Raw genomic sequence first — 15,632 nt, 5'->3', positions numbered from 1 at the left:
GAATTTGGGGAGGTACCTTTAATAAAGATATATGTACCATGTTCAGTGAGGCAGAAAACCCTTGGGCCACCTATTATACCTCCTGTGCCTATCAAAAGACTATCATTCTTGGTTGAATTATTCAAATAACTAAAATAATTTGTTAAAGAAATGATATCATATCTGGGTTTTAAACATTAAGAATCACAAGTAGATTATGAATTCATGTTACACAAATGGACATATTTAGGATCCCAGTATTGGCTTTTGTCTTAGTCCATGTATGTTGCTATAAAGGAATACCTGAGGCTGGGTAACTTATAAGAAAAGAGGTTTATTTGGCCTATGGTGCTGCAAGCTGTACAAGAAGCATGGCACCAGCATTAGCTTCTAGCGAGGACCTCAGGCTGGTTCCCTCCTGGTGGAAGGAGAAGGGGAGCTGGCATATGTGCAGAGATCGCATGGTGAGAGAGAAAGAGGGAAGTGACAGACTTTTTAACAATCCGCTCCCATGGAAACTGATAGAGCAAGAACTCAACTCATTACCACAAGGACTGCACCAAGCCATTCAGAGATATCTGCCCCCATGACTCAAACACACCCTATTAGGCCCCACCTCTAACACTGGAGATCAAATTTCAACATGAGATTTGGAAGCCTCAAATATCCAAACCATAGCATTTCATCCCTGGCCCTCCCAAAACTCATACTCTTCTCTCATTGCAAAATACAATCATTCCATCCTGATAGTCCCCAAAGTCAACTTGTTCCAGCATCAACCCAAAGTCTGAAGTCCAAAGTCTCATCTGAGACTCAAGGCCAAGTTCCTTACAGTTGTGAGCCTGTAAAATAAAAAACAAGTTATTTACTTGTAAGATACAATGATTATACAAGCATTGGATAACCATTCCTATTCCAAAGGGAGAACTCAGCCAAAAGAAAGAGGTAACACAGGCCCCACGCAAGTCTGAAACTCAGCACGGTAGACATTAAATCTTAAAGCTGCAAAATGATCTAGCTTGACTCCACACTCCACATCCTGGGCACACTGGTACGAGAGGAAGGCTCCCAGGGTTTTGGGCAGCCAGTTTCCATGGGTTTGCTGGGCACAGCCCATGAGGCTGATTTCGTGATTAGAGTCCAATGCCTGTGTTTCTTCCAGGCTGAGATTAAATGCTGCTGGTTGCTCTGTAATTCTGGGGTCTGGAGAGCACTATTCCTGTTCCCACAGCTCTGCTAGGTAGTGCCCTGGTGGGGACTCTCCACAGGGGCTCCAACTCCATATTTTTCCTTATAGTGACCTAAAATTTGTTTTTACGCAAATTCCACTGTTTGGTCCTAGTATAGATCTGTAGGAATCTTCTTTCAACTGGCATCCTACCTCTATCTCCTAAATCTCCTGCAATCCAATCACTCAAAATTTCTTCCACAATGACTCTCATATGATATGGTTTATAAAGCCCTTTCCATGTCTTGGTGCACTTATCTGGATGTTCTGTATCTGTATTTACCAGTATATCCTTAAATTGTTCAGTACCGAATGCAGCAAGACACATGGGCTTTGATTGACCAGGAGCTAATGCTGTGCTTGGATGGAGTCTGTAATCAAATATCTATGGCGGCCGGGCGTGGTGGCTCACACCTGTAATCCCAGCACTTTGGGAGGCCGAGGTGGGCGGATCACCTTAGATCAGCAGTTACAGACCAGTCTGGTCAACATGGTGAAATCCCGTCTCTACTAAAAATACAAAAATTAGTCAGGCATGGTGGCAGGCGCCTGTAGGAGGCTGAGGCAGGAGAATTGCTTGAACCCAGGAGGCAGAGGCTGCAGTGAGCCGACATGGCACCACTGCACTCCAGCCTGGGCAACAGAGAGACTCTGTCTCCAAAAAAAAAAAAAAAGGCTGGGCACGGTGGCTCACACCTGTAATCCTAGCACTTTGGGAGGCCAAGGTGAGCAGACTGCCTGAGCTCAGGGGTTTGAGACCAGCCTGGGCAAGACTGGGCAAAAGCGAGACTCGTCTCCATAAAAAACACAAGTCTATGGCAACCAAATTATATTATTAGATCATTTGGAATGTCATTCAGCTAAAATCTCCGTCTTATCAAATGGGATTTTATTAAACCATATTTTCGACAGGATGCAGTGGCTCACGTCTATAATCCCAGCACTTTGGAAGGCCAAGGTGGGCAGATCACGAGGTCAAGAGATCGAGACCATCCTGGCCAACATGGTGAAATCCCGTCTCTACTAAAAATACAAAAATTAGCTGAGCGTGGTGGCACGCGCCTGTAGTCCCAGCTGCTCAGGAGCCTGAGGCAAGAGACTCGCTTGAACCCAGGAGGTATAGGTTGCAGTGAGCCGAGATTGCTACTGCACTCCAGCCTGGCGACAGAGCGAGACACCATCTCAAAGAAAAAGAAAAGAGAAAGAAAAAATACAAACAAAAAATAAACAAGCAAGAAAACCATATTTTCCCCCATTTTTTACTCATGTAATTGGATTTTTAAACATAAAGGTAGGACTTTACATTTATGCCAATTGATATTCATTCTTTGAGATGTGTTTCAATGTTTCCAGTCAAAATATTTTTGAATGCCCAGTTTTATCATCCAAACAATTAGCTATTTTTTTCTAGCTTCACCTTGTTTGAAAATTTAATGAAATGTCTTTTTTTTGTTGTTTTCTGTTATAAAAGTCAGAGGTAAAGGGATTGCTGTAGAGGCACGGTATGCTGTGGTTCACCATTAGATAGAACAAAACTTCATCCTCCTCCCTGAGTCTCTCCCTTCTATTTCCTGTTAGCTGTAGGTTCTGTAAAAAGTTAACAAATTCTATTTCTATAAACTTCTGGTCTTCTGTCTGTTCTGGATTATTCAAATATTACAAGGATGACACAAATGTTTCCACTTACTTCAAGGATGTACTGATTGAAATTTTAAAAGAAGCCTCAAAATGAAATCAATTCAATGAAAAATAAGATTTTTTATAACTGATTCCAAACGGAATTTGAAAAGAAGATATATATATATATATATATATAAGCCATGAAATAAATTTCCAAATAGATGCAAAACTGGCTATTTCTGCAGGGTGGATAAATCAATTGTGTCTCCACCAGGTGGAATTTATTTGCAGGTCTATTGACAAAAATGTTTGCAAAATCTTTTATCTGTAACTGGCAGAGTTGTAAGATAGCTCAAAGACAATGAAAGACACATGCTCCATAGAACCAGATAACCCAAGGGCACACCACAAGCAGAACACTGTTTTCCATTGAAGTCACTCAGTAATCTTTTGGTATATTTCAAAGTCTTTCACACATGTTTTCTACATAGATGATATAAAACCAAGAAAAAACAAATGGTCCTTTTGTCTTTTTTTTTAAGACAGGGTCTGGCTCTGTCACCCAGGCTTGACTGCAGTGGCGCCACCATAGCTAACTCCAGCCTCGATCGACCTCCTGGGCTCAGGTGACCCATGATCCTCCCACTTCAACCTCTTGAGTAACTGAAACTACAGGCACATGCCACCAAGCCCGGTTAATTTTTGTATTTTTTGTAGAGATGGGATTTCGCCATTTTGCCCAAGTGGTCTCGAACTCCTGAGCTCAAGCGATCCTCCCACCTTGGCTTACAAAGTGCTGGGATTACCGGTGTGAACCATTACCCTCAAGCAAAAAAAAATTTTTCATTGATATATAATTGTGCATATTTATGGGTAAATGTGATATTTTGATACATGCATACAATGTGTAATGATCAAATCAGAGTATTTAGGATATCTTGCCTCAAACATTTATCATTTCTTTGTGTTGAGAACATTTCACATCTTTTTTTTTTTTATTATACTTTAAGTTCTAGGGTACATGTGCACAATGTGCAGGTTTGTTACATATGTATACATGTGCCATGTTGGTGTGTTGCACCCATTAACTCATCATTTACATTAAGTATATCTCCTAATGCTATCCATCCCCCCTCCCCCCACCCCACAACAGGCCCTGGTGTGTGATGTTCCCCTTCCTGTGTCCAAGTGTTATCATTGTTTAATTCCTACCTATGAGTGAGAACATGCAGTGTTTGGTTTTTTTGTCCTTGCTATAGGTTGCTGAGAATGATGGTTTCCAGCTTCATCCATGTCCCTACAAAGGACATGAACTCATCCTTTTTTATGGCTGCTTAGTATTCCATGGTGTATATGTGCCACATTTTCTTAATCAAGTCTATCATTGATGGACATTTGGGTTGGTTCCACGTCTTTGCTGAATAGTGCTGCAATAAACATATGTGTGCATGTGTCTTTATAGCAGCATGATTTATAATCCTTTGGGTATATACCCAGTAATGGAATGGCTGGGTCAAATGGTATTTCTAGTTCTAGATCCTTGAGGAATCACAACACTGCCTTCCACAATGGTTGAACTAGTTTACAGTTCCACCAACAGTGTAAAAGTGTTCCTGTTTCTCCACATCCTCTCCAGCACCTGTCGTTTCCTGACTTTTTAATGATCACTATTCTAATTGGTGTGAGATGGTATCTTATTGTGGTTTTGATTTGCATTTCTCTGATGACAAGTGATGATGAGCACTTTTTCATGTGTCTGTTGGCTGCATAAATGTCTTTTTTGAGAAGTATCTGTTCATATCCTTTGCCCACTTTTTGATGGGTTTGTTTTTTTCTTGTAAATTTGTTTGAGTTCTTTGTAGATTCTGGATATTAGCCCTTTGTCAGATGAGTAGATTACAACAATTTTCTCCCATTCTGTAGGTTGCGTGTTCACTCTGATGGTAGTTTCTTTTGATGTGCAGAAGCTCTTTAGTTTAATTAGATCCCATTTGTCAATTTTGGCTTTTGTTGCCATTGCTTTTGCTGTTTTAGACATGAAGTCCTTGCCCATGCCTATGTCCTGAATGGTATTGCCTAGGTTTTCGTCTAGGGCTTTTATGGTTTTAGGTCTAACATTTAAATCTTTAATATGTCTTGAATTAATTTTTGTATAAAGTGTAAGGAAGGGATCCAGTTTCAGCTTTCTATATATGGCTAGCCAGTTTTCCCAGCACTATGTATTAAATAGGGAATCCTTTCCCCATTTCTTGTTTTTGTCAGGTTTTTGTCAGATTTTGTCAAAGATCAGATGGTTGTAGATTTGTGGTATTATTTCTGAGGGCTCTGTTCTGTTCCACTGGTCTATATCTCTGTTTTGGTACCAGTACCATGCTGTTTTGGTTACTGTAGCTTTGTAGTATAGTTTGAAATCAGGTAATGTGATGACTCCAGCTTTGTTCTTTTGGCTTAGGATTGACTTGGCAATGTGGGCTCTTTTTTGGCTCCATATGAACTTAACTTTAAAGTAGTTTTTACCAATTCTGTGAAGAAAGTCATTTGTAGCTTGATGGGGATGGCATTGAATCTATAAATTACCTTGGGGAGCATGGCCGTTTTCATGATATTGATTCTTCCTATCCATGAGCATGGAATGTTCTTCCATTTGTTTGTGTCCTCTTTTATTTTGTTGAGCAGTGGTTTGTAGTTCTCCTTGAAGAGGTCCTTCACATTTTCACATCTTCTCTTCTAGCTATTTTGAAATACACAATGAATTATTAACTATAGTCATCCTACTGTGCTGTCGAACACTGGAACTTATTCTTTCTATCTGACCGTATGTTTGTACCCATTAATCAAACTCTGTTCATCTCCATCCCACCACTCTTCCCAGGCCTTGGTAATTATCATTCTCTTAGTTTGTATTTCTGATGTGTATGTAGACTTATGGAATGTCATTCCAAACACAGCAATGATGTATATTTAATTTTTGGATGTGAGGATTCATCTTTCACTTGCAAGAGCAGAACAAAATGGCTATTGAGAGCTCAAATCCCCTCTTGGAGTGTGTGTCTCATGTGGTATAATGACAGCACACTAGACGGGAGAGGACATATCAGATATGGGGACAATCAGATGGAAGTGGGAGGCCAACAGCCTTTGAACCTTCAGCGGGTCTGACCTCTGGGGTTGTCAAACGAAATGTCAAGAAACATTTCAAAGATTTTCGACATTTCTGAAAATGTAAATTCTTCTAAATCTAAGAAAATGTTATTTTTTTCTTTTATCAGATCATCAAATTAATTTGTGTCTCCCAAGTGAGCCATTAGTTTTCTGCATTTTTTCTCTTTGGACTGCCTAATCTAAGAGTTGCATATACTTTGCAGAAGCCCCCTCTCTTTTATTTATCCTCTATTTTTTTTTCATCCTAAAGTTCAAATTCTGCTTTTACCACCAATAACATCAACACAGTAAAGAAATTGTTGAAATGTAGCTCTCATGCTCTGATCAAAGCTATTTCTCTCAAGGTGATTCAGAGACACAGACTCTCAGAAATGTGCAAACATTTATGTTGTTACTAATACACCAGCAAAGCTTCAGCTGTACCAAAGGCCAGAAATAAAATTAGAGCACTGAGCTAATTAGCATTGTATGTACAGAGGAACTGAAAGTTATGTTTCATATTTACCCCTTGGGAATGGGAGGGCTGGCTTTGTCAAGTTTAAAACCCAAAACATTGGCAGGGTTCTCAAGGCTTTTGAGATTCAAACAGTATTACCAGTATTGAGATTCAAACAGTATTCAAACAGTATTACCACTGGCAGCTTGCAATGCCATTCTTTTTTTTTTTTTTGAGATGGACTCTCACTCTGTCGCCCAGGCTGGAGTACAGTGGCACGATCTCGGCTCACTGCAAGCTCCACTTCCCGGGTTCACGCCATTCTTCTGCCTCAGCCTCCCGAGTAGCTGGGACTATAGGTGCCTGCCACCATGCCCAGCTAATTTTTTGTATTTTCAGTAGAGATGGGGTTTCACTGTGTTAGCCAGGATGGTCTCAATCTCCTGACCTTGTGATCCGTCTGCCTCAGCCTCCCAAAGTGCTGGGATTACAGGCGTGAGCCACCGCGCCCGGCCGCCATTCTTAAGAAATACAAAAATTGGCACCAGAGAACCAACTGCTTTGCATCTGGGAAAAAGAATTTAATGCATTTGGCTTTTGAGCTTCACAGCAACAAAACTGTTTCTCTTCTGACTGAAAATAGCTCTGATAAAAAGGTTTCTTGAGACAAATTCTTTTAAAAGGCCTTGATTAGAACGTGTTTACCCTTAACTTAAAATCATGAACTCCAGTGAAGCTTTGTACAAAATTGCATTCGTGTCTGTACTGTCTTTCTGCAGAATTTAAAAGCCAGAGCTCTTTGAGCTGCCACCTCCACTCCCTCAATGTGTCTGGTAGAAGCGATTTCATGTTTGCAGGAAAATTTATCACATTTGCAGGGGAATTTGGTCTGTCTACCTTTTAAAAATCTTTGCAGAGGTTGCTGGAATGGGTGTGGTAGGGTAGAATGGGAGTGGCTGTCTTGATCCATTCTATCACTTTTTAAATCTTCTTTTCTAGTTTTTTTCACAGCATTGCTAATGTTGGCTACTAAAAGCATCTTTCATTCCTTACGCCTAGCAGCTGATCTACTTCGGGAATAGACAATTGTGTTGCAGCAAGAGAGGTATGAAAGCCTACTAAAGTTTGGCATGGAGTGCCGAGCCAGAACAAGGTTGAATTCTGTCTTTTTTTTTTTTTTTTTTGAGACGGAGTCTCGCTCTGTAGCCCAGGCTGGAGTGCAGTGGCCGGATCTCAGCTCACCTCAAGCTCCGCCTCCTGGGTTTAAGCCATTCTCCTGCCTCAGCCTCCTGAGTAGCTGGGACTACAGGCGCCCGCCACCTCGCCCGGCTAGTTTTTTTGTATTTTTTAGTAGAGACGGGGTTTCACCGTGTTAGCCAGGATGGTCTCGATCTCCTGACCTTGTGATCCGCCCGTCTTGGCCTCCCAAAGTGCTGGGATTACAGGCTTGAGCCACAGCGCCCGGCCTACCTGACTGTCACTCCATCCTCGGTGTTCTCATCTGTATAACAGGGATGATAATATTAGAACCTACCTCAATGGATTGTTTTAGAGATTAAATGAGCGCACTTTTATAAAGTGCTTAGAACACAGCTTGGCATTTAGTATGTGCCTTATAAGTATACTTTGAATTGATCAGTTAAGTTAAAATAATTGCTTTTCATTGTGAAGATTTGGAAAAGTGCCAAATATGCATCAGTAAGAATCTAGTTAAATCAAATATAGTACTACATTTGTACAGGAGTATATAATGAACGTATTAAAAAGAATGTGACAAGTTGCCCTGTCTAATATGGAAAGATGTCCAAAAAATATACACATATATATACATATGTGCATAGAGAATTAGGTCTGCAGGAGCATGCAGGTAACTATTATCTACAACTGTTTCTGAGAGGCACAAAGAGACTTGGAAATTCAGGAGGCTTCCTTTTTGTTATGCCTCTTACTTTTACTAAAAAAAATTGACCCAATTTTCAGTTACTTTAAAAAAATCTAGTTAGGCTGGGCGTGGTGGCTTAAGTCTGTAATCCCAGCACTTTGGGAGGCTTAAGCCAGTGGATCACAAGGTCAAGACAGAGGACTGGCCCCATTAACATGGTGAAACCACGCTTCCTACTAAAATATACAAAAAATTAGCCAAGGTGGTACGCGCTCTGCAGTCCCAGCTACTTCTTGGGAGGACTGAGGCAGGAGAAGTGAACCTGAGGCAGATGCCGTTGTCGAGATCACACCATACTGCACTCCAGCCTGGAGCGGCAGAGCTTGTGACTCTGTCTCAAAAAAAAAAAAAATCTAGTTAATTATGATTTTTGTTAGGGAAAAAAAGAATAATTGAGAAAGATGAAGGACATAAACTTAATTTTGTCACCTAAAAGAACAAAGACAAATAAGGCCACACATGGTGGCTCACACCTGTAATCCCAGCACTTTGGGAGGCTGAGGCAGGAGGATTGCTTGAGATCAGGAGTGTGAGAACAGCCTGAACAACCTAGTTAGACCACCATCTCTACAAAAAATATAAATAAATAAAATTAACTGGACTTGGTGGCATGTGCCTGCAGTCCCAGGGAGGCTGAGGTGGGCAGATCACTTGAGCCCAGGAGTTCGAAGCTGCAGCGAGTCATGATCACACCACTGTACTCCAGCCTGGGCAACAGAGTGAGATCCTGTCTCAAAAATGTTTTTTAAAAAGAATAAAGAGATATATGAGATTCTGAACTGCTTTGCCGGTATCTTTTGCATTAAACACAACTTTAGTGTTTCTTTGGGAACTGAAAGCTAGCCCTGGAAATCTTCAGCCTTCATCCTCTTCTCCAAGGCATGCCTTTGGGTTATGATATGGACAACAACTCACTATAATTAAGGCACATTTTAGTACTTATAGATATGAAATTGAATATGCTTCACCTTACCAATCTTCTACGATTGTTTCTGAGAGGAACAAAGAGACTTGAAAATTTGGGAGATTTTGTTCATTTTGAGGGAGGTGGATGCATGGTAAGGGGATAACAATAGAACCAGAAAATGAGTTGCATCAAGGAAAACACAGAAGACTAGTGATTCCTTATAAACCAGTAGCCCAGTTGTCCCAAATATTTTTCCTATCAATTTACTGTGATGCATATAATTCCCATCATTATTCACTACTTAGGGTTAAGATACAAACTTTATGGACAGAGATTATAATAAAGAAAAATTGGGCTGAACGCGGTGGCTCATGCCTGTAATCCCAGCACTTTGGGAGGCTGAGGCGGGCGGATCACAAGGTCAGGAGTTTGAGACGCAGCCTGGCTAACATGGTGAAACCCTGTCTCTATTAAAAATACAAAAATTAGCTGAGCGCAGTGGCACGTGCCTGTAGTCTCAGCTACTTGGGAGGCTGAGGCAGGAGAATCGCTTGAACTCAGTAGGTGGAGGTTGCAGTGAGCTGAGATCACGCCACTGCACTCCAGCGTGGGTGATAGAGCAAGACTCTGTCTCAAACAAACAAACAAAACAAAACAAACAAAAAAAAAAAAAAAAAGAAAGAAAAGTTATTATGCATAGAAAGCAAAAGTTGAAAAACTGAAGTGACTGAGGATTAGGTAGCTACAGCAGGTGTGCACTTCAGAGATTAAATCTATCAGTGAAAAAGAAATTTACGTGGTTAAGTTCGGATCCTGGCTCTGATGCTGTTCCAGTATGTATTCACTTTGTGAGGTAGTTCACATTTCTGAGTCTCATTGTCTTACTCTGCAAAATGAGGATGATAATACTTGAATGTATGATAATACCAAAAAAAAAAACAAAAAGAGGTTTTGCTGCATATACCCAGAGCCTAGGATAGCACCTGACATATAGTAGGTACTTACTAAATTTTTCTTTAAAAACACACAAATTCATTAAATGAGGTGATATAAAGATAACTGAATGCAGGAGGTAGCCAACATGTTTTATTTCTCTTTTTCTGGTTCCTGCGAGGTATTTGGTAAGGTTCTTCATGGTTTGTTCCTCATAAAGATAGAGTATGGGCTAGAGGTAAGGATTAGCAACTGCTTCAGTGGGAATAATCAAGGAGTAGATTAATGGATCGCTAGCAGTGAGTTTCAAGACAGCATAAGACTCTATCCTTGTTATCTACTTAAATTTTTTTGTCATCTACTTGGGTAAAGGTATAAAAGGTGTGGCACATCATATATTTGCAAGACACTGAGCTGAAAGAAAGGATATAGGTAGGAAAGAATCTAGAGATTTTGATATATTGACATGAGGGACAGAATTGAATAGAATGAAATTTAGCAAGATAAATTTAAGGCCTTGTTTTGGGTCCAAAAAATTCCGAAAGCATATGAACATGGTGAAGGAGACTATGTTTAAGTGACAGAGGTTTTCGTCTTCAGTAAACCCAATACCTATCAACTTTAGAGATTGTTTGTATCAAGCAGATCATGCAATCTTTTTTTTTTTTGAAATGGAGTCTCGCTCCGTCGCCCAGGCTGGAGTGCAGTGGCCGGATCTCAGCTCACTGCAAGCTCCGCCTCCCGGGTTTACGCCATTCTCCTGCCTCAGCCTCCCGAGTAGCTGGGACTACAGGCGCCCGCCACCTCGCCCGGCTAGTTTTTTGTATTTTTTTTAGTAGAGACGGGGTTTCACCGTGTTAGCCAGGATGGTCTCGATATCCTGACCTCGTGTTCCGCCTGTCTCAGCCTCCCAAAGTGCTGGGATTACAGGCTCATGCAATCTTAAATTGCATTCACAAGACCATGGGATAATTCAAGTTAGTGCATGGTCCCAACTCACTCTGTCATTTCTGAAAGGTTGCATTCTACTTCTAGAGTCCTGGTTCAAAAACAATATGCAAAAATGAATTTGAGTTGAGAGATGACTGATCAGAGTAGTGAAGGGACTTGACACTATGTGTGAGTTTTCATTGAAGAAACTGGGAAAATTTAGCTTGAAGAAAAAACTTAGATGAGGATAACACGTTGCTGGGCTGTCTTATGGGAAAGGTATTACATTTGATCTATAAGGCACCAACAGATAAACTACGATTGGGAGAATTAATAGACAGATTTTGTCTCATTATAAGAAGTAATTTTTATGAGTAAAAACTGTCCAAAGATGGAATAAGCAATAGTGATTCTCTTCATTGAAAACATATAATGCATGTCCTTTTAAAAAAAAACAAAAAAATGTTGAAATGGGCACATGGTTAGTAGTTTGAAACCTCATCATCTGTAAAACTAGAGTATGCTAGAACTAAACTTGGCAGATGTCCATGCAGAGGTTGGCCCATAACTCCACAGTAAAGTTAACTACAGGATGGCACTTAGATTAATACGTAAGGCCTCTTCTGGCCAGGCATGGCGGCTCACGCCTGTAAACCCAGCACTTTGGGAGGCCGAGGCAGGCAGACCACGAGGTCAGGAGTTCGAGACCAGCCTGCCGAACATGGTGAAAACCCATCTCTACTAAAATTACAGAAATTAGCTGGGCGTGGTGTTGGGCGCCTGTAATCTCAGCTACTCAGGAGGCTGAGACAGGAGAATCACTTGAACTCGGGAGGCAGAGGTTGTAGTGAGCCAAGATTGTGCCACTGCACTCCAGCCTGGGCGACAGAGCAAGACTCCGTCTCCAAAAAAAGGTAAGGCCTTTTCCAATACATTTAAGACCTCTTTCACATCTGGGAGCCTATGGCTTTATAAATGCATGAAATATAGATTCTATCGAGATTGTAGCTCAGTTACTGACCTTCTAGGTCTAGGTTCTAGGCCTCCCATGAATACGTGAGTATTAGTGTGATTCTTGGACTCTGTAAGGCTCCATTCACAGCTGGTTAACTAGAAATGGAAAACTGATTCAGTTGCCAAGCAACTCAGATTTGGATAAAGATGCCTCCCTGTTTTAGTGTACCACATAAGTAGATAAACAAACATTCTTTTAACTATGACTCAATCTTCCCCTGTGAGTACACTTATAAAATGAATGAAAGAACCAAGGCAGATATTTAGGTAATTCAGGGTAAAATTTTCTATAGGTAAATAATCTGACTACTTAAGTTTCTCCCAAATGGCTGAGACTCATGTGGAATGACTTTTATTCTATCATTCCCAGTGTGTGAGCATGTCTCAGCAGTGCACATTTATCCTTGAGAAGGTGGTGTCTGGTGGAGCACCAGAGACAGACAAAGACGAGAATCCAGTGGTGGCAGAAACTCTGCTTCTTCGAGAGTAATTTGGACCACCTCCAAGGAACGGAGTTGATTTGTGAGTTCAGTCTCCTTTTTTTTTTTTTTTTTTTTGTTGAGATAAGTCTCACTCTGTCACCCAGGCTGGAGTGCACTGGTGTGATCATAGCTTACTGCAGCTTTGACCTTCCAGGCTAAAGCGATCCTCCCTCTTCAGCCTCCTGAGTCGCTGAGGCCATAGGTGTGTGCCAGCACACCTGACTAATTTTTAAATTTTTTTTAGAGACTAGGTCTCGCTATGTTGTCCCGGCTGGTCTCAAACTCCTGGCCTCGAGCAATCCTCCTGCCTCGGCCTCTCAAAGTGCTGAGATTAGAGCCATGAGCCACTGTGCCAGGCTAAGGTGTCTTTTAAAAAAAAATCTTGGACTGGCCAGGCACGGTGGCTCATGCCTATAATCCCAGCACTTTGGGAGGCTGAGGCAGGTGGATCACAAGGTCAGGAGATTAAGACTATCCTGGCTAACATGGTGAAACCCCGTCTCTACCAAAAATACAAAAATTTAGCCAGGTGTGGTGGCACGCACCTGTAGTCCCAGCTACTTGGGAAGCTGAGACAAGAGAATGGCTTGAACCCGGGAGGCGGAGATTGCAGTGAGCTGAGATCCTGCTACTGGACTCCAGCCTACGCAAAAGAGCGAGACTCCATCTTAAAAAAAAAAAAAAAATCTTGGACCACAGTCAGTAGTTGCTAGCAGGACAATGAGGTCAGTTTCTTGCAGCAATGAAAGAGTTGTTTCCCCACCTAGACTGTCAACAGTTTGAGGGCATTTATTTTTGTATTTCACAATGGCCAGAAAGCATATAGTACTAGTATTAATTTATTATGATTACAGATCAAAAATGTCCTTGACAATATTTATTCACTGTTTCCCAACTTTATGGGTATTAAAAATAATATCATACTAAATACAAACAATATATATATCTAACCAACATACCTGAAATGATGCAAATGAATTTTCTGAATACAACTATTATTATTGTGATGCTTAAAAGCTTGAGCCAAAAAAAAACCAGTTTTCATGAGACAGTGGTGATGAAATACTGATATTCATTGATTTAATTTTAGCAAATCATTAAACTCAAAATTTTTTGCTATTTTGTGATTTTTTTCTTTATTTATTTTTATGTTTTATTTTTAGAGACAAGGTCTCACTTGTCGTCCAGTCTAGAGTACAGTGGCATGAACGTAGTTCATTGCAGCCTCAAACTTCTGGGCTTAAGTGGTCCTCCTGCCTCAGCCTCCCAAGTAGCTGGGACTACAGGCAGGAACCACGCACTAAGCTAATAAAAAAAATAAAATTTCATCCAGGTGTGGTGACTCACGCCTGTAATCCCAGCACTTTGGGAGGCCAAGTCAGGTGGATCACGAGGTCAAGAGATCAAGACCATCCTGGCCAACACTGTGAAACCCCGTCTCTACGAAAAATACGAAAAATTAGCTGGGTGTGGTGGCATGCGCCTGTAGTCCTAGCTACTCAGGAGGCTGAGGCAGGAGAATCGCTTGAACCTGGGAGGTGGAGGTTGCCGTGAGCCAAGATTGTGCCACTGCATTCCAGCCTGGTGACAGAGTGAGACTTTGTCTCAAAAAACACAAAAAATTTCAAAACTTATTTCAACAATTCACTGACATGCTTGCATTTAAAAGATGGTGAAGCTTCAAAATAATAAAAAATGTATTTCAATATTTTTCTTATTCTGATTAAAAATAACATGTATTCTTTCTAAAATGAAGAACATCATCATTATTTACAATAAAAAGAATTATGAAGTGCCCAATTATTCTAAGTGGAGGGCATGGCACTTGCCTAAACCATGCTAAAGCAGCCCTGGTTGGTGCCCTCGTGGTGGGAGATGAGAAGTGAGGATGGAGTGGAAACCCTGAGTGCTGAGGCTGAAGGCTCTCTATTCATCGTCTGTTTTAGAGACAGAAGAGCTGGCAGCCACACCCCAATCACAGCTGAGGAGCCTGCAATGATTGGAGCTACAACCTTCCTTCCATCTCCCTACTCCACACACCCTACTGAGCCACCCCAACCCCACACCCCTAACCTATGCTTCACTCTTGTGATTTCTAAGGGGTTTGTGTTGCCAGCAGCCCTGGAAGCCACCAGGTCTGAGAGGCACAAGAGGAAGGGTGTTGATAGAAGTTGTATCTTAGCCTTGAAGGGCAAATTGTTTGAAGGAGAATAAGTAGGCTGGATAAACATAAGGAAAATCAAATGCACTGAAGTCCACCTGGAGAATAGTACATTCTCCTCCCCCTAAAATGCACATGGTTAGGGGCTCTATTTTACTATGTACATTGTCATAATTCTAGAGGATGGGTATTACTATCATCCTTATTTACAGGTAAAGAAATTGAGATGCAAAGGGCTAAACAGCTGAGTCAAAATTTGTTTTCTCAGTCTTCTGAACATAAAGCTATCACTTTGCCTTCTGCTAAAGATTGCTTAGAGAAGACAGGATGAACAAGAGAAGAGGCTTCATTTAATTTAAATCACCACCCTTCCTACCTTTCTGTCTCTTAGAGGCGCAGAGATGACACCTATGTAAAGCAGGGCCCTTCCCCTTTCTCATTCCTCCTGCAGGTTCCTAATATCATGAGCTCTTTAGGGATAGGTTGTATCTGAGTCCCTTTTGTATCCCCAAGATCTAGCATAGTGCCTCACATCCAGCAGAGGTAGGGAATGAAGGCTACGAAAGAAGCGTATTGCCATACTATCTCTATTGAAAGACATGCAGGCTGGGCGCCTAGTAGCTCACGCCGGTAATCCCAGCACTTTGGGAGGCCAAGGTGGGCGATTGCTTGACCCCAGGAGTTCAAGACCAGCCTGGGCAACATGGGGAAACTCCACGTCTACAAAAAGTACAAAAATTAGTCAGGTGTAGTAGCCTGTGCCTGTGGTCCCAGCTACTCAGGAGGCTGAGGTAGGAGGATTGCTTGAGCTGGGGAGGTTGAGACTGCAATGAGCTGA

Source organism: Papio anubis, chromosome 6 (assembly GCF_008728515.1).
Source record: "Papio anubis isolate 15944 chromosome 6, Panubis1.0, whole genome shotgun sequence".
NCBI lineage: Eukaryota > Metazoa > Chordata > Mammalia > Primates > Cercopithecidae > Papio > Papio anubis.
Note: the sequence above shows the minus strand (reverse complement) of the source record.